This window comes from Podarcis liolepis (assembly GCF_965112155.1).
Source record: "Podarcis liolepis genome assembly, chromosome: 2".
Classification (NCBI taxonomy): Eukaryota; Metazoa; Chordata; class Lepidosauria; order Squamata; family Lacertidae; genus Podarcis; species Podarcis liolepis.
This window is the reverse complement of record NC_139555.1, coordinates 15,004,275-15,027,038: the sequence shown is the minus strand read 5'-3', so window position 1 is coordinate 15,027,038 and position 22,764 is coordinate 15,004,275. Positions and strand designations below refer to the sequence as shown.

The following is a 22,764-nucleotide window of genomic DNA, read 5'->3' as shown; positions in this document are numbered from 1 at the left end:
ATCTATGGAAAAGCAGCATACAAATATGATGATGATGATGGTGAACATGCAAGACAAGATAAGGACAGAAAAGGGCTTTTGGCTGGCCAAAAGCAGGAAATGATAACCTTGGTGGAGTTTCTAACTCTGAATGGCTACATGAGCCCTCCCACACTTAAATCTTACTACATTTGTTAAAATTGCAAAATGTCCTGTGTGGCCGGGGAGAGAGGTAGGGAGAAACATGTGATTCCTCAGCAGTGATGTTATGGGAACTGTCCAATAGGGTGCTCTCAACATTCACTCATTAGTGTAGTCAGAGAGGAGTTACCAGGACTGGAGCTTGTCTGGAATTACGGACTCATCCATTTCAAAGAAGACATCTGCTTCCTACTTAAGGATGAGAAGTTTGCTTGAAGGAATGTGGTTGCTTTTCCAGTTGCAGCAGCAAAGTGCAGAAAGCAACGCTGTGCACTGTGTGCCGGCAATGCATTTGTTATCATAATACGCCGCTGTCAAAATGTTATCGAAAGTTTTATTGCTTTGCATTGTTATACCGAATGGCTGAAACAATAAAATGCTTACTTAGGAGGAGCACGGTGGAAGTGTGTTGGGGGTGGGGAGTCCCTATGACAAAACGGCCTCGGTCCAGTATACCTGAAGGAGCGTCTCCACCTCCATCGTTCTACCCAGACACTGAGGTCCAGCGCCAAAGGCCTTCTGGCAGTTCCCTCACTGAGAAGCCAAGTTACAGGGAACCAGGCAGAGGGCCTTCTTGGTAGTGGCGCCCCCCCTGTGGAACGCCCTCCCACCAGATGTCAAAGAGAACAACTACTACCAGACTTTTAGAAGACATCTGAAGGCAGTCCTGTTTAGGGAAGCTTTTAATGTTTGATGTATTATAGTATTTTAGTATTTTTTTGGAAGCCGCCCAGAGTGGCTGGGGAAGCCCAGCCAGATGGGCAGGGTATAAATAAATTATTATTATTATTATTATTATTATTATGCTTGGGAGCAGCGGGGAGACATTAATATTCTTTCCAACCGGAGGGTTTTCCATGATGGTAGATGCCAGGATTCTCTGAACATTCAGTAATTGTACATTAATGGTTTAAAAGAAAAGAGAAGCCTCGAGAAGCATATAACTATTTGAGCAACAGCTAGCATGTTTTTCGTTGCTGAGGTTTCATTATACAGTATAGTGCAATTGGGGGTGGGGGACTGGCAGGGCTAAACAGTGAAGGAGGATGGGTGTCTTGAGGAAGCATGGGGCAGGGAGGGGGCCTTTAAGAGGCACAGGAGGTAAAAAGATGGCAGGGGGTGTTGGCTATAGAAGGAGGAAGTGATTCACAAGCTGCTGCTTTCAGCTCAGTCTTTGCCACAAAGACTGCCTGAGCCTGAGTTGGAGGCATCCTCCAGGTCCTAGCGCCTGCCTCATTTATTTCTCTCCGCCCCCCCCCCTCCACCAGCTGGTAGCAGCTGTTGGCTTCTGATGCACATAATGTTCAGCAGCCACGGGCGCCTTCTGCCAAAATGGCAAGATTCTGCAAACCAGCAAGATTCCAAGACATTTTCTGTGACTATAAAAATCTGCAAAATGCTGAGACGAGAATGAATGGGTTGGGAGCTAGCCCCTTTGGGAGAGAGCGGTTTAGCCAAGAGGAGGTTTAGTGGAATGTAAGGGAAAGTTAGAACGAGCTGCCTTGCCTTATGTTACTGACTCGGCTCAGCCCACACTGTCACTCCTTACTGGAAGCGAGTGTCAAAAGAGTCTTGAGGGTTTCCGAAACTTAAGGCTTTTCCAGGCTCTGTGTTCTTTAGTATACACTGTTCCAACATGGCAAGGAAGGTCACAACCCAGAACCAGTATCAGCCTTGAGCTGCAAAGAAATGTTACTTATTTGTGGGATACATTACTGCACAATGAACATCTTTTTGCAGTTAGGAGGCAAACGGCATGGACTGGAAGATTTGCACTGATATCTTGCACTGAACATAGTAAGGATCAGCGCTTAAACTGTGAACTCTCTTTAAACTGATCCGTGTCACTAACGTGACACCAGAATTGGACATTTTATGTAGCCACTACATAAATATAACAATGTCTATAGAAATTAAGTCTCTCGCAGCAAAAACAATAGAGTCCTGTGGTACCTTAAAGAAGTGCTAGAAACTCAGGTATATAAGCTAATCACCAAATGGCACCTTAAACCTAGGTTACAGTCAGAACGGAATGTCTAGGCGCCTTTTTTGCTATGGGAATTATTATTATTATTATTATTATTATTATTATTATTATTATTATTTTCACTTCTACAGTTTACCACTTTATATTTTACAGAAAAAAATCTCAACACACTATAACATCAAATAAAACAATCCAGAATAAAACAAATTCAAGCTTCAAGGAAAATATTTCAGATCCTTCTATAAGTGACATTTTGCTTTCCCCATACTTATTTACCTACTTCATCTATAGAGCTGCCCCATAGCAGAAATACAGTCATACCTCATATTACGTTTGCTTCATGTTACATTCTTTCAGGTTACGTCCCGCGGCATTCCGGAAGTACCAGAAAGGGTTACTTCCGGGTTTCGCCCCTTGCGCATGCACAGAAGCACAAAATTACATCACGCGCATGTGCAGAAGTGGTGGGTCGCAACCTGCGCATGCGCAGACGCACCGCTGCGGGTTGCGCTCTTTTTATGTTGCAAATGGGCCTCTGGAACAGATCCTGTTCGCAACCAGAGGTACGACTGTACTCTAGAAAGCCAATGTGGTATACTGGTTAGAGCATTTGGCTAGGTCCTGGGAGATCAGGGTTCAAATTTCCACTCAGTCAAGAAGCTCACTGGGTGACACTGGGCCAGTCACAGCATCTTAACCTACCTCACAGCGGCGTTGTAGGGATTCACTGAGTTGGAAGGTGAACCATGTATTCCTTGGGGGGAAAGCTGAGATATAGATGCATTAAATAAGTTCTTCTTAAGCCTACCTGCTTAAGAAAGCTGGAGGGGCCAGCCAGCCAGAGATGTCAGTCGCTAATCTGGCATCCAGAGATCTCCACATGGTCGCAGTTGGACCTGTGGCAGTAGCAAAACACTCCTGGTGCCTGGCTAATTTCAAACACTGCCTTAAAGACTAACAAATATGCTTTGTTGTTTGTATGTATGTATGTATCTCAGAAGCTTAAATACCCCTTAACACCATAGCCGCTAAGCGGTGTACAGTGGTACCTCGGGTTACATACGCTTCAGGTTACATACGCTTCAGGTTACAGACTCTGCTAACCCAGAAATAGTACCTCGGGTTACGAACTTGCTTCAGAATGAGAACAGAAATTGTGTAGCGGCGGCGCGGCAGCAGCGGGAGGCCCCATTAGCTAAAGTGGTGCTTCAGGTTAAGAACAGTTTCAGGTTAAGAACGGACCTCCAGAACAAATTAAGAACTTAACCCGAGGTACCACTGTGCAATGTGGTTGCAAACACAGGGAACAGGTGATTTAGGAAAAGGACAGCAGCATGGAAATGCAACAGCCGCCACCTCTTTCACATCATTTTCCAGGTATGCATGTTCGGAGGTTGCAATCTGATGTCTGCCAATGGTACTGCTAGTCGCAATGGCTATGTTCTACCCCCACTGTCGATATAACTCTGAATACCAGCTGCCAGAAATCATAAGAGGAGAGAGTGCTTGTAGGATTTCCACAGGATGTTCTCCTGGGCCTTTGGCCTGTTCCAGAAGTGGTGCTCTTATGTTTCTGATGTCTTCCTCTCTCTGTACACTAGCTATTGGGAGCTAGCTGTTCACCCCTCTCTTGAGAAGTTTTAGGTTTAACTATGGTCGAGTCCAAAGCATGTTCCCTTGCCAGCAGGGAGGGGAAAATAGCAAAAAAAGCTCCCCTGTTCTTGTCAGCACAGTGCAGAAATGTTGCAAATGAGCATTATAATGAAGCTGCCCCATACTGTGGGGGTCTATCTAGCCCAGAATTATCTTTTCTATCCAGCAGCACCTCTCCAAGGTCTCAGGTAGAGGTCTTTCCCGAAAAGGACTTTCTGACCTAGTAGGGCTATTTTTACTTTCACGTGGGGAATATAATGCCAGACTGCATTAGACAAATATTCTCAGTGCCCAGGACCGGATGCTTCCAAAGAAAGGAAGAAAAGTGGAAACCTCAGGTCAATTTTAGCAAAACCTTTTTTCGTTGCCATCATTCACTCATTTTCACGCTGTCATAAATTGGAGACAACCTGAACACGAGATTTAGGTCACCTCAAGGTATCTGGTTAAGGGGAGACTCTTGAGAGTCCCATGGACTGCAAGAAGATCAAACCGATCCATTCTGAAGGAAATCAGCCGTGAGTGCTCATTGGAAGGACAGATCCTGAAGCTGAGGCTCCAATACTTTGGCCACTCATGAGAAGAGAAGACTCCCTGGAAAAGACCCTGATGTTGGGAAAGATGGAGGGCACAAGGAGAAGGGGACGACAGTGGACAAGATGGTTGGACAGTGTTCTCGAAGCTACCAGCATGAGTTTGACCAAACTGCGGGAGGCAGTGGAAGACAGGAGTGCCTGGCGTGCTCTGGTCCTTGGGGTCACAAAGAGTCAGACACGACTAAGCTGTTAAGTTGTGGGCGAACATATCAGATGACACAGCGATTCTTCCAAAGCAGCTCTTTATTTGTAAGCTGGAACAGAACTGAACTGAGGAGCTCAGTCAGCCTGCTTATATAGAGCTCCAGAACAATCTTAACTGTTGCAACTTTCTAAAACTATCCAATCACTGAACGTCACTTTCGATCCTTCATTTGCATAACTATCTACAGTACCCCCCTGCTGGCCCAGGGTGAGAACTTCAGTACATAACATAAACAACTAAACAACAACAATAATCCTTTTTTCCTTTATAAAGTGAGGAACAATTTCACACGTCCCACTGTTAAGGGCTTCCTCGCTATTGCCCTGCATGTGCAAAAGACAGAAATGTGGTTTTTAAGTGGCCTTGTGCATCAGTTTTCTTAACTGACCAACAGCCATGCAAGAAGGTGGATCTGCAAGCACAGTTCAACCTCCTTGCAGTTTTCATGCAGTCTGTGAACAGATCTGATCTTTCAGAAGTGCATTTCTAGATCTTTGCCCACTGTCTTCCTACAGGGTTGTATGCCTTTAGGAATCCTTTCTTTTAAAACCAAAACAATCAAACGGACAACCCCTCTCCCCTCTATATAGAAGGATCTCTTTGGTCATTATTAACAGATGCCATCATCTGCAAGTCACAGATACCGGTAGTTATTTCCTTAGCAATGGATTCCAGTACAACAGTTCTGTTTTGCAGAACTCTTACAGGAGAGAAAAGGGAAATAAAAAGAGAAAGTTCAGCAAAATATGCCAGTAGCAGCAGATGCCATGCCGTTGTTCGGGGCTTTGTTTTTCCACATACATATTTATACATATCTACATACTTTATAGATACATACAGATATACATATACTTATCTACCTACCTACCTACCTGTCTTTCTATACACATAATTAACCACGATCTTAAAATCTATTTCTCTATACTTCCAAGGGTTGAGGGGTAGATAATATGGAATGATTGGGTTGATACGTCACATTACAGAATTTCACCTGAGGCTATCTGCAGGTGACTATGAGCAACTGGGAGGTTTTTCTCTACAGGAGTGATACTGAAACCAGGAAAAGCATCAGATGTAAATGGTGGCAACGCTCCTTAATTGAAGCAGTGGAAGACCTTCACAGACCCTCTGAAATGCACTAATATTTATTTATTTATTTATTTATTTTACCCCACCCATCTGGGTAATATTAAATGATGTGTTAAGCGTACACTGCCTTGATCTATTTTACAATGTGGTGGCATAAAAGTGTGTTTTTTAAAAAAATAAAGAAATAGAATATTAAAGACAAAAATGTTCTATTTAGAAAGTACAAAATACAGTGGTACCTCGGTTTAAGAACAGTCCTGTTTTTGAACGATTCGGTTTACGAACTCTGCAAAACCGGAAACAGTGTCCCGGTTTGCGAACTCTACCTCGGTCTAAGAATGGAATCCGAATGGTGGAAGGGCACCGGCGGCGGGAGGCCTCATAAGGGAAAGCGCGCCTCGGTTTAAGAACGGTTTCGGTTTAAGAACGGACTTCCGGAACGGATTAAGTTCGTAAACTGAGGTACTACTGTAGTTCAAATTGCGCATATCTGCTGTGAACATTTGCTGCAGAACTATGCTGCTCACACTGCAGGAATGGGGAAGCTGAAGCCTTTCACAATTCCAACTGGCTGAAGTCAGCATGGCCAATGGCCAAGGATGATGGGAGTTGTAGTCCAACAATGTCTGGAGAGCCATCCCTCACTCACTGCAAAATGACAGCAACTTTATTTACGGGTGGCAAAACATATCTCTGGCTCCCAGGCCATGATTAGAAAATAAAGGAGCTCATGAGAATAGAGAAGACGACCAGAAGCATTTTTACTGGGCATTGTAGGAGATGATATAAACAGAATGGATTGTAAGCTGTTTTTAAATGCAATGACAGCAGCAAGAATATTATTGGCACAAAAATGGAAGCAAGGAATTTACTGACGAAAGAAGATTGGAGGATGAAATTGATGGACTATGCAGAATTAGACAAGCTAACAGGAAGAATTCGAAACCGGCGGGACCAGAGATTCACAGAAGATTGGTGTAAATTTACGGACTATTTGATGACCAGATTACATTTGTAGGTTTGCAAGAAGTTTTGTGAGGTGAATAATTTGAATTATTGCATAATTGGATAAAAAGGGAGACATTAGTTAAGATAATTAAAGGCAATATGAATTTAAGAAATGCAGAAGAAATGATAAAAATGGGGGTTCATCAGAGGTGTTGATGGAAGTTCAAAAAGATTGTATAAGATGTGAAATTTTGTGGTATATATGATAATTAATATGTTTAAAAATGAATAAAAAATATTTTTTAAAACAAAGAGAATAGAGAAGACTATTTAGCTATCATGCATACATTCCAAATTTCCTTCAAGAAGCTTAAGGACATTTACCTGATTCTCCCCACCATCACCACCAGTTTATCTTTGCCACAACCCTGCAAAGTAGGTAGACCTGAGAGAGAGTGACTAGTCGAAGGTCATCCACTGAACTCCATGGCTGAATGGGGATTTCTGAGCTTGACTCTCTAACCACCACCCCACTCTATGATCTCCATGGTCCTGTCTGACTTTAAGAAGCTAGCAGCCAAACTTTTGGTTATGCAAGCTTACGCCAACTTGGGGGGGAAAGAAAAGGAAAAGGAAACATGAATCACAGCTCCCACGCCGGGATGAAAGTTGCTCTGCTAAATCACTCCCTGTAATGACACTCTGATGAGTCACACCCAGACGGACAGCGACCTACAATCTCACACAACAGCCTCTGACTGTTTGAGAGAGAGAGAGAGAGAGAGAGAGAGAGAGGAAAGATTGGAGCAGGCTGTCCTCTTTAGCGTTTTTGGCCTGCAGCGGAAACGGCAAATGACATCATAGGCTCTCACAAGATGCCTCAGCGGTGACGCCATGAGGGTGCGGTGTGGTTGATACCATGACATTCCTGGGTTCTGGCGTCTCTTTTCAGCCCTACTGAGGTCTGGAGAAATCAGCTCTCATTCAAAAGCCAAGCCCGAAGGCTGCAAACGGAGCAATAAGTCAGGCAACTGAGTACAGTGTAGATTGTGAGGATGTTCATTCATCGAACCAAGATGGGTATGAATATTCCCCAAATAAGAGATCGATTTGAAGCACTCAGCTCTGCCCCTCTCAAAAGCTTCCTGCAAACCGAGTGCATTTGTACCTGGCTTTCTGAACAGCAATCTTGTCCGAGGACGAAGACCCTGAACGAGGTGCCTCTGAGTTAGAGGAGTTCAGAATTTTCTGCAGTGGACTACGACGGCGACCCTGCGATAGCATCTTGATCTAACAAATGCTGCTGTCCTTGCTCACCCAAGCCACCTCTGAATACCTGGTCAACTAATCTACACTTCAGTCAGTCCACATTCCAGGCTGAAATATACTCTGAGTCGAGAGTTGATTTCATGCTCTTTATTCAGCTCATAGTGGTGAGGAGGAATGAATGTCCCCTCAAAGTATCTGCTTTATATACATTATTTACACAATGGGCTGCACGTGATTGGCTAATTCCGGAATTCTCCTGTAGGCCAATCAGGTTGTGGATTCACTTCCATCTGGAGCTGGATTGGGTGGTTCCTGCAAACCAATCATACTGCTGCATTGTTCTAGGACCAATCAGACTGCTGCATTCTGAATCCTGTTGTTCTAGGACCAATCAGACTGCTGCATTTTGGATCCTATTGTTCTAGGACCAATCAGACTGCTGCATTTTGGATCCTATTCACTCAGTACATAACACAGGCCATGCACTCCAGATGACAAACCTTCCTCTACCAACATGATGTGAACTGAAGGACACCCTTACTTTGTCCACAAAGTTCAGCAACATTTCCAACACCGGCCAGCCAATCAGATGTTTCCAGGTGCTCACACACAGGTCGTGACAAGAGACAGCCTACTCATTTGCCCCCAACAGTTAAAGGTATACTGCCATTGCACATGGGAGTTCCATTCTTAGCTATGGCGTCTAACAGCTGTGAATTAATCAGTCTCGTCTCACTTTGCTGCAACCTGCACAGCTACTTCTGTGCACCACAACACTGAATCATAGAATTGTAGAGTTGAAAGACACAACAAAGGACATCTGGTCCAACCCCCTGCAATACAGTGGTACCTCGGGTTACAGACGCTTCAGGTTACAGACTCCGCTAACCCAGAAATAGTACCTCGGGTTAAGAACTTTGCTTCAGGTGGAGAACAGAAATTGTGCAGCAGCAGTGGGAGGCCCCATTAGCTAAAATGGTGCTTCATGTTAAGAACAGTTTCAGGTTAAGAACGGACCTCCTCCAGAACAAATTAAGTTCTTAACCAGAGGCACCACCGTACAGGAATCTTGTTGTCTAACATGGGGCTCAAACCCACAACCCTGAGATAAAGAGACCCGTGCTCTACCAACAGAGATATCATCTCATGGGAATAAATTCCATTATGTGAAGAAGCACTTCTCTTTGTCCTGAACTGACAGCCAATCAATTTCTCTCCGTGACATAATTTGGTAAGCCTCTCTGCTGTTTCCCCTTGGTACTCATACACACACACACACACACACACACACACACACACACACATGCTATAATTTGACTGCTTTCCCTCCGGCATCAGATCTTGGCATGCCTTAAGACCCAGAGCCCTGTCCAAACCTCCTGATGAGCACAAGTCAAACGCCAAGTTCCCTGGCTTTGACCTTTGACCTGTCCAGACCACGCCTTGACTACGAGGCTCAACTCATTCCTTGACATATATCCTCCCAGGACTCGGCTTCTGACGCCAAGCGAAACCTTCAGCTGCCACGCTGAGTCCCTTGAACTTGTGCACACATTGGGGCAGGGCTTTCCAACGCAGTTGCTAGGCGCTCGAAGCAGAGTTTGCGCTGCGGCACCTCTGGGATTCCAGAGCAAGCTCTGCATAGTTCAAACACTTTATATCCTAACTCGGCAAATAACCAGGAAGGACATGAGGGCATAATTGGACTGTAGAGCAATTCAAGCAACCAGTTGCTTGACATCACACGCCTTGCCGCAGGAGGGTGTTTTGCAACGAAAGCCCTGCAAAAGAGGGGCTACCTTGGGCTCCGTCTATAGCATATGTGAACAATCAGTGGGTGGACTGGAATTGCAAAAATGCATGCATACATATTGTAAGACAGGAGGGTTGGTTGGCTGACTCATTCTTACGTGGCCTACTTTTTTGTTTTTGTTTTAATGGGAAGCCCTATAAGATGATATGATTCACAAAGCAAACATCCATACTTGGGGCCCAATAACAGTTTGCATCTTAACTCATCTGTGTTCAGTGATCCTGAGTGTGTCTTCTTGCTCACCTTGTTCAACATTCTGGGCAAGAATCCCAGCAACCAGCTGTCTCTACATCAGGAATGGGGAACCTAAGGTTGGGGGGGCGGGCTCTCTACCTGGCCCTTGGGAATCTCCCCAGCCACCCCCCTCGTCAGCCCTGCTTTGCACCCACCTTGAGTGCACCCACCTGAAAGCTCTGATAATACTGCTTGCTTGCCTGGCTGGAGGATAGGAAAAGACTCACAAACAGTGTTAGAAACACAGATTATATAAGCAAGGCGCCAAATGGGTCCTTAAACCAAGCTTGCAGTCGCCAAAATGGAATGACTAGTTGCTCTTTTTACGTAATATAGCTGACTGCGATTGATTCTCAGTTAAGCCTCAAGCTAGTCCAGATGACAACCTTGAGCTAGGTTAAGAATGTGAAGAACTTAAAGAAGAAAAGTCGCTTGATCCAGGAACATACATATCAGCCTATTCCAACCTCTTTTCCTTAAGGGTAGCTGCTCCTGATCTGGTTACACAGAAAAATCATTTTGGTTCCAGAAATCCATTCCGATTGTGCAGATAAAATATAACTGACAGAATTCTACAGAATGGGGTACAGTGGTATCTTGGTTCTCAAACTTAATCCGTTCTGGAAGTCCGTTCCAAAACCAAGGCACGCTTTCCCATAGAAAGTAATGCAAAATGAATTAATCTGTTCCAGACTTTTAAAAACAACCCCTAAAACAGTAATTTAACATGAATTTTACTAATGAACGAGACCACTGATCCATAAAATGGAAGCAATAAACAATGTACTGCAGTCACACAATCAATCAATCCGTAGCTAAACTGGGTTCCACACACAAACAAACAAAAAAAGCCACAAAAACGCAAAATAAATAGCAAAAAGAGACAGACCTCAGCGTAACACTCTAAACGGAAGCGTGCCACTCTAAACGGCATGTGCCATTCAAATCGGAAGCGTAACATTCAAAACAGAGCATGTCTGGCATAAAGTTTGCAAACCGGAACACTTCCGGGTTTGCAGTGTTTGGGTTCCAAGTTGTTTGAATACCAAGGTGTTTGAGAACCAGGGTACCACTGTACTAGTGTCTGAATACAGTCCAGATCCAACGATCCCCAGGTATGCACCTCCAGATGGTGGAGATGTCAGGCTCTATCCTGGCGGCCAGACATCTTCACTTGGTCACAAGTGGTCGATAGCTAGGTGGATAATGCACCTGGTGCCTGGCTAATATCAAGCACCGAGTGTATGTAAAAACTAACCTACCACATAAAGGTAACATTCACATTTACTGCTCAGGCTGCTTTCACCAGGGGCCCTGCCTGCCACTGGAACATGGCCCCCAGAAGGTTGCTTGGGAAGAAATGTGGCCCTTGGTTTGAAAAAAAGGTCCCTCACACCTTCTCTAAGTGACAGGCCCTGGCCTACATTCTGCTGATCTGTTGTGAAAGAGTAAAAGGAAATGAGAAATGTTCGGGGAAATTCATAGCTGCAGCAGCATGCTATGGTTCTCAAACTTAATCCATTCCAGAAGTCCGTTCCAAAACCAAAGCATTCCAAAACCAAGGCACACTTTCCCATAGAAAGTAATGCAAAACGGATTAATCCATTCCAGAATTTTAAAAACAACCCCTAAAACAGCAATTTAACATGAATTTTACCATCTAACGAGACCACTGATCCATAAAATGAAAGCAATAAACAATGTACCGCAGTCACACAATCAATCAATCGGTAGCTGATCTGGGTTCCAGCCTCTGGAACATGGCCCCCAGAAGGTTGCTTGGGAAGAAATGTGGCCCTTGGTTTGAAAAAAAGGTCCCTCACACTTTCTCTAAGTGACAGGCCCTGGCCTACATTCTGCTCATCTGTTGTGAAAGAGTAAAAGGAAATGAGAAAAGTTCGGGGAAATTCATAGCCGCAGCAGCATTAAGGCTGTGAAATGCACTCCCCCTGCAGTTCGTCCCTCTTCCTCAGTACTGGCCTTCTGGAGGAGTGGTGTGCATCTGCATAAAAACGTCACTTCCCTTTGGCCTTTTGCTCAGCTGGCTGGCTTTGTTTGTCTTGACCGGTGCCCTTTCTCTGCTTTTGTTGGCTGATGAGCTTATATCTCGCTGCACGCCACTCCAAGTGCAGGAACAGCAGCTCATACACGGTTTGGATAAATAATAATTCCACCAGTTAATTAACTATTTGCAGGGGTGGGAAAAGAAATATGGCCGAAGGGGTTCCCCATCAATAGTTAAAGACCTTCCAAGTGTCCCTATTTTCCAAGGACACTCCTGGATTTACTGAAGGCATCCCAGTTTCTGCTTTGATCCTGGAATGTCCCGGCTTTTCCTTAGGACACTCCTATTTTCATCGTCGAAATGTTGGGAGGGGATGGAGTTATGCAACCTCTGAGCCAAGGAGATAAGTAACTATGAAACCTTTAGAAGACATCCGAAGGCAGTCCTGTATAGGGAAGTTTTTCCATGTTTAATGTTTTATTACGTTTTCATATATGTTGGAACCTGCCCAGAGTTGCTGGGGCAACCAGTCAGATGGGTGGGGTATAAATATAACAACAACAACAACAGCAACAACAACAGAATAAAGGTAAAGGGACCCCTGACCATTAGGTCCAGTTGCGGCCGACTCTGGGGTTGCGGTGCTCATCTCGCTTTATTGGCCGAGGGAGCCAGCGTACAGCTTCTGGGTCATGTGGCCAGCATGACTAAGCCGCTTCTGGCGAACCAGAGCAGCACACGGAAACGCTGTTTACCTTCCCGCCGGAGCGGTACCTATTTATCTACTTGCGCTTTGACGCGCTTTCGAACTGCTAGGTTGGCAGGAGCAGGGACCGAGCAATGGGAGCTCACTCCATCGCGGGGATTCGAACCGCTGACCTTCTGATCGGCAAGCCCTAGGCTCTGTGGTTTAACCCACATAGGACAACCCTATTTTCATCAGAGAGATGTTAGAGGGTATGTAGCTATGCAAGGGCTACTGGGGAACTCGAATGGCCCCAAAAGCCAGGTGCAGTTTCCAGGCCACAACCTTGGTGCAGCAGGAGAGCCTTTTAAATCCCCCAATGTAACAGGAGAAAAAGAGGCAGCCATAGCTTCTCCCCATCAATTCTTCCTCCAAACCTGCCTGGCTGCCTACCTTGCCTGGCCTGCATACTGTAACAAGCAGGGTCTCAGGTAGGCTTCAGAGGTGGAGCTGGTAGAGAAAGTGGTAGGTTGAGGGGAGAAACAGACAGAAGAGGCCACAGCTTCCTCTTCTCCCACTGAACAAGGGAATGTAAAACTGCATGCATGCCTTCTGGAGAAATGTCCATAGTTTAGTGGGGAAGCACATGTTCAGTACACTAAAGGTCACAGGTTCAATTCTGTTATGTACTGAGTGGAATAGGATCCAAAATGCAGCAGTCTGATTGGTCCTAGAACAATAGGATTCAGAATGCAGCAGTCTGATTGGTCCTAGAACAATAGGATTCAGAATGCAGCAGTCTGATTGGTCCTAGAACAATAGGATTCAGAATGCAGCAGTCTGATTGGTCCTAGGACAATAGGATTCAGAATGCAGCAGTCTGATTGGTCCTAGAACAATAGGATTCAGAATGCAGCAGTCTGATTGGTCCTAGGACAATAGGATTCAGAATGCAGCAGTCTGATTAGTCCACAGGAACCACCCAATCCAGCTCCAGGTGGAAGTGAATCCGCAACCTGATTGCCTACAGGAGAATCCCGGAATTAGCCAATCACGTTGGGCCCACTGTGTAAATAATGTATATAAAGCAGACATTCTGGGGGAACTGCCATTCCTCCTCACCACTATGAACTGAATAAAGAGCATGAAATCCACTCTCGACTCCGAGTATATTTCAAATTTCCAGCTTCATCCCTGGAGCTGCATCGATCCCTGGTCTGACTGGGTGTATAAGGAAGCTTCCTGTGTAGCTATCCCCCCAAGGCTAGCAAAAAGCTGCCCTGGGGTTCTGATTGAAGCTGAAGGAACTGACAGCAGAGGTTTTCTTGCGAAGTGGGGAAGAACCCACAATCTCTTTCCCAGCCACAACAGTGAGCTGCTTCTGCAGCCGAGAAAATTCACCTCGGTCACCCTAAGGTTGCAGGAACAGGGTGTTAAGAACATGGGCAGAGCCTTGCTCAAGAGGGTTTTCCCAGGGTGGAGAGAACAGAATAGGAAGTAAGAGGTGCTGCCCTCCCTTCCATTCCCACAACTTCCTCATCAGGGTTTCTTTCTACACAGGCAGCCATGCCAAGCTTTCGCTGGGGGTTCAGAGGGATAGGAAAGGCTTAGGGCTGTGTGCTTTATTGTGTTTTTAATACTTTGTTGGGAGCCGCCCAGAGTGGCTGGAGCAACCCGGTCAGATGGACAGCATATAAATAATACCATCATTTCATCATCATCTGTGTACGCATACAAATGTATGAAGAAAAAAACAGTTTTATATGACACTGTTGTTTCTCTCCCTTTGCAAGCTGTAAATGCTTTGGCTAAGTTTTTCATCTTGGCCTTAAGAATGTGAAAAAAGTACCGTACTTTCTTTTGTTCATCCCAAATCTTCCAACTTGTACCCCACAAACGCTCCTGTTCTTTGCCCTTCTCAGTATTTACGTATATTTTGAATTCCACTGCAGCAGAAACAATAGGAGAGACTTGTGCCACCTTAAAGATTTGCACATTTATTACAGCACAAGCTTTTGCGAACTATGGTCCATTTCACCAGATGCAACAGGAACTGCATCTCAAAGAATCTGAGCAGGAAAATATTTTCTGTAGCTTTCTTAATAAGAAACTACCATGATATGTAAAAGGATGGCTTCCAAGGGCAGGTTAGAGGAAATATCTCACTTGTCAAGACCTCTCCAATCTGGCTGTCTCTGGACATGGCTTATACTGCTTGCCTAGTACCGTACATATTACTGTCTAGATTTTATAACCCTCTCTGTTTTAGACACATCTGTTTTAGACAAATGCATACAATACCTGCCAATAATGGAGGTTCCAAACGATGGACGATACAAAGCACAATTGCTACAGTCTCCTTGTCCAAGCTCTGCAAATCTGCTGTACATTTCCACATCCATTCATCTCACAGGGACCTTCATGGGAGGCCTTCCCAGCAACTTGTGCACTGTGTTAGTATTCTAGTACAGTGGTACCTTGGTTCTCAAACTTAATCCATTCCAGAAGTCCGTTCCAAAACCAAAGCATTCCAAAACCAAGGCACACTTTCCCATAGAAAGTAATGCAAAACGGATTAATCCATTCCAGAATTTTAAAAACAACCCCTAAAACAGCAATTTAACATGAATTTTACCATCTAACGAGACCACTGATCCATAAAATGGAAGCAATAAACAATGTACCGCAGTCACACAATCAATCAATCAGTAGCTGATCTGGGTTCCACACAGTCACAAGAACAAAATAAGAAAGAGCCAAGCCACAAAAACAAAAACTCAAAATAAATCACAACAACAGGCAGAGCTCAGCTTAACACTCAAAACGGAAGCGTGGCACTCAAATCAAAAGCGTAATACTCAAAACAGAGCACGTTCGGCTTCCAAAAATAGTTTGCAAACCGGAACACTTACTTCTGGGTTTGGAGTGTTTGGGTTCCAAGTTGTTTGAGTACCAAGGCGTTTGAGAACCAAGGTACCACTGTATTTGGAATCAAAAAGGTACTTCATCACATCATTCTCAAAGGGCTCATCCACACGTCCACTTGTCCTGTGCTTAGAAAGCACGGAACCAATAGGTTTTCCGCTTTCCCCATGCTTGCTAGGCAAGGCTCTGAGTTGCTTTTGGTTTGTCCCGCTGTTCCCCCCAGGAAAACTCACTTTTTACCACTGAAATGAAGCAAACCTCAATCCACGGAAAGCCCAATTGACATTTGCTCGGATTCAATGGTAAACAGTGGGGAAAGCAGTAGGAAAAGTAAGCGGTATAGTGTCAGTTGTTGGTGTCTAGGGCAGGTGCGCATGCCCTGGGCAGGGGACACCAGCCCAGCCCTCGCCACTGGAGCGACCCCACGCCCACTGGAGCAAAGCGGGGCCACACTGAGCTGCCTGCCCACCCAATCAGGGAGGAGCCCAGCCACCGACATGGCCCTTGGCAGGTGGAGAGGGACACCTGGAGTTACCTGCGTGGGAGCACCTGGTTCACATCCCCACAAAAATTGTACGCCCAGGGCCACGGCACCCCTGGTACCCCCCCCCCATGCTACGCCCCTGGGACAAGCAGAAGTGTGCACAAGTCCTGAGATGAGGGGCAACCAACGTTGAATTGTTTGGGCCAGCCATGATCCAGAGGGACGCAATACACACACACACATTTCACAGATTGTCCATTCCAGGAGCTGTGCTTTCAGAACCCCAAATCTGCTCTTCAAATCCCCCCACTTTAAACAGAAGCCAGAGAGTTTGAAACGAAAACCCCATGGGCACATGCACGGTGTCAGTTTCCTGGTTTTCCTTTATACAGTGGTGCCCCGCAAGACGAATGCCTCGCAAGACGGAAACCTCGCTAGACGAAAGAGTTTTCCGTTTTGGAGGTGCTTCGCAAAACGAATCTCCTATGGGCTTGCTTTGCAAGACAACAATGTCTTGCGAGTTCCTGCTGGTTTTTTCCCCTCCCCCCCTTTTTCTAAGCCGCTAAGCCGCTTATCAGCTGATCCGATCAGCAGATAAGCCGCTAAAAGCAGCTAAAAGCCGCTAATAGCGCTAAGCTGCTTATCAGCTGATCCGATCAGCAGATAAGCCGCTAAAAGCCGCTAATAGCGCTAATCCGCTAATCCGTCAACGGGCTTGCTTCGCAAGACGAAAAAACCGCTAGACGAAGAGAATCACAGAACGGATTCTTTTCGTCTTGCGAGGCACCACTGTACTATTCTCAGGATCCCCAATCTGCTTTTGAAAATCAGGAATGCGGAAATTGCGGCTTGCGAGTTGTGTGGGAGCAACTAGCCTTAACGCACTGGATGAAATCAAGGTCCATCTGCTGAGAGCATTTGGTTGTCTACATGGACTGCTTGGGTGCTTGTGGGGAAGATTATAAATACGGCTGACTATCACCAGCACCTAGAGCAGGGTCTCCCAAACTTGGGTCTTCAGCTGTTGTTGGACTACAATTCCCATCATTCCTGACCACTGGTCTGGCTAGCTAGGGATGATGGGAGTTGTGGTCCAACAACAGCTGGAGACCCAAGTTTGGGAAACCCTGATCTAGAAGTATGCTGCCTCTCAACCTGGATGTTCCATTGAGCCGCCTCCTTCCCTCTATCATTCCTCCTCCTTTTGAGTCATTTCTATTAGATTGCAAGCCTTTCTTGCATAGACATGTCTGTTATCTGTAGCTAAATAGTCATAATCATGGTTAATGGCTGTCTATCCTTGAAAATGAAGCTCTGCCAAAAAAGAGAGAGAGAGAGAGAGAGAGAGAAGGAAATTACACTGCCAACGTTTAACCCAGGGTTTCCCCAACTTGGGTGTCCAACTGTTTTTGGACTACAACTCCCATCATCCCAAGCTAGCAGGACCAGTGGTCAGGGATGGTGGAAACTGTAGTCCAAAAATAGCTAGATACCCAACTTGTGGAAACCCTGATTTAACCTAATGAACAGCAACTTGAGTTGTCTGTTTTGCTCCAAGATGACTTGGCCATCTTTCTTGCGTCATCAGGAGCTATTGCTTTGTATTCTTTAGGTACCTCTTGCGCAAGGCACCTGCTCCCTGCTTGCGGGAAACTTTGGCCATAACTGCACAAGGGGAGCAGGGCGGCTAGATCAAGGGAAAGGAGATCAAGCAAGGGAATCAGTTAAGAGTCTTTTTGGTCCCTGTCTAGCCTTTGGATTTTATGAAAGTCACGCACAACTCTGCTCCACCGGGTGCATTGCATTAAATATGTCCCTAATGCAAAGAATCTGCCGTCTGGTTTTAAAAGCAGCTTAAGTTATAGCCTTATCTTCAAGAAGAAGAAGAAAAATGTGGCATTAGAAATGGCTACATAGAAAGATGTTGATCGTATTTCCAGATGCAAGTACATCATTGCTCTTAAGTCTGTGAGCAGGGGGTCTCTTGCATAAGAGGATGGCTTTGGCTCTGGTTTTCCTACCATCTGATGGTCAAAGTAACTTCACATGGATATATGATCAAATGTTGCACCAGAGGGGTGCTGGGGTTAAAAATGGATCTTTCCAAAATTGTATACAATACTTACACACCTTGGACAAGTGCGCAGATAGGAAGTTGAGAAAATGCACATCTAAGTATGCACTTTGAGGCTAATTATTTTCAAAGCACAGAGTAATGCAGAAATGGGACAGAATTCTGAGTAAAAAAATGCACAAAAGTGACCAGAAACCGTAAGGATCTGTCCAATTCTAGCATAGGTTAGGGATTTAGCTGGTTTGGTAACTTCTGTGTCTTGTCATTGGCCCACCAAAAGGGGATTTCAATTTCAACTGGTGCTATTAGAATCGTAAACAATAGCAGACGTTTGAGACTGAATTGTACAAGCAGATTTCTACACACCAAGGTTAGAAGGTATGCTTGCTTGAGATGTGCTAGTCTTCTAGTTGGTTACTGATTCTGCCTGAAGGGCACTTTTAATGAGGGCGTGGAAAGTCAGAGGCCAAGACCCCTTGACCCCCCAAATGGCTTCCCCCACCCCCACAAGCCCAATTGCCACAGGTGCACCTGATCCACCCCCATCTTTCGCCTCTGGGGTTAGCAATTAGAGGACCAGATGGGACCAACTTCAGAAACCAAATCCACAGCATCATTAGAGGGCGGCAAATTATCAGATGCTTATTCTGTGAAAACTGTTTTAATATGTCTCCTGCAATATCCCACAATGAAAGCCATACCCCAAAACCCTACAGATATACAAATGACAATATTTCAAAACCTTCAGGCTCTGAGCCTGCAAAAGCACCAAAAAACCCAAAAGGTCACCAGACAGAAAACCCCAAAGGTGACTCAATACTCCTCAAGCCCATCTACTGTTCTTATCGTGGCCGATTTGAATATTTAGATTTTCTGCCCTAGGCGTTAAAATGCCCTAGGCTGTGCCTAGTTTCTATTTGGACAAGTTTAACCTACACCCTTGTGTTGTGAAAGCCCAACAAGATAACACAATCTACCTGAGCCCTTTGAGGAAAGGAGCAGAATACATATGAATGAAACCTTTGTAGGAGACATGGGCATAACCATCAAAATTGATGGGAAAATGGAGATCCTTGAGGTTCCAGCAACAGAGACGGTGATGACATTGCCAAAGTTTTCTCGACATTCCTGTAGGCTGGGGGCTTTCCTTTTTACATTTAATGAAAGCTGCCCTTTAGGGGGAGAGCAGAGTGGCTTGTGAAACTCACTTGATGGCCTCACTCAAGACACAAGTCTCTCAGCTTACTCCCACTCTTGGGAACCAGAATGTTTCTGAATACCAGTTGCTGAGAAGCACTATTTTCCAGGCACAGATTTACAGAAGCTGTCCCGGTTTCTGATTTGATCCCGGAAGGTCCTGCTTTTCCTTAAAAGGTAAAGGGACTCCTGACCATTAGGTCCAGTCATGAACGACTCTGGGGTTGCTGCGCTCATTTCGCTTTCTTGGCCGAGGGAGGCGGCGTACAGCTTCCGGGTCATGTGGCCAGCATGACTAAGCCGCTTCTGGTGAACCAGAGCAGCGCACGGAGACGCCGTTTACCTTCCCGCCGGAGCGGTACCTATTTATCTACTTGCACTTTGACATGCTTTCGAACTGCTAGGTTGGCAGGAGCAGGGACCGAGCAACAGGAGCTCACCCTGTCGTGGGGATTCGAACCGCCGACCTTCTGATCGGCAAGTCTTAGGCTCTGTGGTTTAACCCACAGCGCCACCCGCGTCCTGCTACTTTTCCTTAGGATGTCCCTATTTTCATCGAAGAAATTTTGGAGGCTATGGAATTATGTGACTCCCGAGCCAAGGAGATAAGTAACTATACAACCCGTAGCAGACATCTGAAGACAGCTCTGTATAGGGAAGTTGTTGTTTTAATGTTTCATTATGGGTTTTCTTCCATGTTAGAAGCTGCCCAGTGTGGCTGGGCCAACCCAGTCAAATGGGTGGGGTACAAATAGTAAAATTGTTGTTGTTGTTGTTACAGAACAGGACGTCCCTATTTTCATCGGAGAAACGTTGGAGGGTGTGGCACAAGTGGGATGAATCCTGTTGCACTCATGACCTGCTTGTAAGCTTCCCAGGGGTATCTGAATGGTCACTGTGAGAACAGGACTAGATAGGCCATTGATATGATCCAGCAGGACTCTGCATATGCTGTTGTAATGATAACGGCTAACCCCCCATTTCCCACCCCTGAGCTTGTAGGAGGAAGCATTCGGCCTGCCATTTAAACATGCGCCTGGTAACCATAGGGACGCGGGTGGCGCTGTGGGTTAAACCACAGAGCCAAGGACTTGCCGATCAAAAGGTCAGCGGTTCAAATCCCCACAACAGGGTGAGCTCCCATTGCTCAGTCCCTGCTCCTGCCAACCTAGCAGTTCGAAAGCATATCAAAGCGCAAGTAGATAAATAGGTACCACTCCAGCAGGAAGGTAAACGGTGTTTCCATGCACTGCTCTGGTTTGCCAGAAGTGGCTTAGTCATGCTGGCCACATGACCCGGAAGCTGTACGCTGGCTCCCTCGGCCAATAAAGCGAGATGAGCACCGCAACCCCAGAGTCGGTCACGATTGGACCTAATGGTCAGGGGTCCTTTTACCTTTACCTTTTTATGACTGTATTTGTAAAGCAGAATTGGACCCATGCAGCCTATCAAGTGCAACGTAGACTCTATAATCATAAAATTGGAAGGGGCACGAGGGGGTCTAACTCCCTGCAATCCAGGAATCCTTTTGCACAACGTGGAGCTCAAACTCACAACCCTGATATTAAGCTTCCGGGTCATGTGGCCAGCATGACTAAGCCGCTTCTGGCGAACCAGAGCAGCGCATGGAAACGCCATTTACCTTCCTGCCAGAGCGTAACCTATTTATCTACTTGCACTTTGACGTGCTTTCGAACTGCTAGGTTGGCAGGAGCAGGGACTGAGCAACAAGAGCTCACCCCGTCGCGGGGATTCGAACCGCCCACCTTCTGATCAGCAAGTCCTAGGATCTGTGGTTTAACCCACAGCGCCACCCACATCCCATTCTGCTTTACAAATACAGTCATACCTCGGGATAAATGTGCTTCAAGTGAAGTATTTTCGGGTTGCGCTCTGCGGCGACCCGGAAGTAACGGAGCACGTCAAAATGACGTCACGCGCATGCACGGAAGTGGCGAAACGCAACCCGCGCACGCACAGACGCGCGGACACAGGTTGCGTTCGCTTCAGGATGCGAACAGGGCTCCGGAACGGATCCCATTCGCATCCCGAGGTACCACTGTGTGTGTGTGTGTGTGTGTGTGTGTGTGTGTGTGTAGGTTTCTGTTTCCTTTGATGAAGCAAAACTACAGAGGCAGGACACAGATCTGCTGCCCTTCTCACTCTCACAACCATAGGGATGTGCCCATAAACTGGTGTTTCCCACCTCCTGGGATTGAGGGGAGTGGAGTGGGGACTTTTGACCTCTGAAATAAACTAGGTACCCACACACACACACAAAAGAGGTTATAATTTTAGAGTGTGCAAGAGTAAGAACTAACCACCCTCTGAGGAGTCCACGCCGGATGAGTCACCATTTGGAGCCTGCCTCCTCCTCCTCCTCCAATTAATTCAGCTGATTCTTGCTTTTGGGAGTGACTGAATGAAGTCCCTGGTTCCAAACTTCCTTCTGCCATGAACTCACTCCACACTCATAGGCAAACTTCTGTTCCCTCTGGCTTAGCTTCCCCCGGCTGCCCCTTGCCCGCCTCTGCCTTGGGAGAAGAACAGCAGCGGGATTGCTGCCCGATTCAAGAGATCTGCTGCTGCTATCCACTAGATCCACTGACTTGGGAGTCAGGGCTCGCCCACACTTCCTCCTGGACCCGTGGGTCTGAGCGGTTTGCCGCTTGCCCCGTGCTTTCTAGCCACAGATCTGAGCAGCTTTGCCTTTCCTCCACTGCTTTCCCTTGGAAAACCAGCTCTTTAGCACTAAATCAGGGAAAAACCCCCAGCAAAAACACGTTTTCCTGGGAGAAAACAGCAGGACAAATAAAGTGTGGATGACCACTAAGCCCCGCTGGATTCAAAGGGGCTGACTTTCACGTAGACATCATCTCTTTTTGAAAATGTTGCTTCACTACACTTCATATCCTGCCTTTCCTCTGAGGAGCTCAAAGCAAAATACATGGTTATCTTCACAACAACCCTGTGAGGTAGGTGAGACCGAGAGAGAGAGAGAGAGAGAGAGAGAGAGAGAGAGAGAGAGAGAGAGACTGGTCCAAGGTCACCCAGTGGCCTTTGTGGCTGAGTAAAGACCTAGACCCAGATCTTCCTGGCCTGAGACCAGCACTCTAACCCAGGGGTAGTCAGCGTAGCACCACCCGAAACATTCTTGGACTCCAACTCCCAGCAGCCGCAAGAAGCATGGACAAAGGTGAGGGATGATGGGAGTTGTACTGCAGCAGCATCTGGAGGGCGCTTCAAACAGGCTGTCCCTGACCGGGCGACTGCACTGCGCTAGCTCCCTAGTATGTATAACAGTCCAGTTGCAATCGCAGCAGTTTGGGGTCAAGTAAATCTGCGTGTGTGGGGGGGAATAGTTATAAAGGAGGGAAAGCATTCTACGTTCATTGATTATGATGAATGCATGTATCACAT

At 46.1% G+C, this 22,764-nt stretch overlaps 1 protein-coding gene and 1 long non-coding RNA gene across 3 annotated transcripts in view; both read right to left on the bottom strand.

Annotated features, from left to right (window-relative positions):
• Positions 1 to 22,764, bottom strand: part of RBMS2 (RNA binding motif single stranded interacting protein 2) — a 90,690-nt gene that overhangs the window by 45,819 nt on the left and 22,107 nt on the right. The window lies entirely within an intron of this gene.
• LOC310700771 lies at positions 14,295 to 18,600 on the bottom strand. The gene is made up of 2 exons (XR_014522810.1): positions 16,861 to 18,600; positions 14,295 to 16,455 (listed from the first exon to the last, which is right to left on the bottom strand). It is a non-coding gene; the product is annotated as an uncharacterized lncRNA (long non-coding RNA).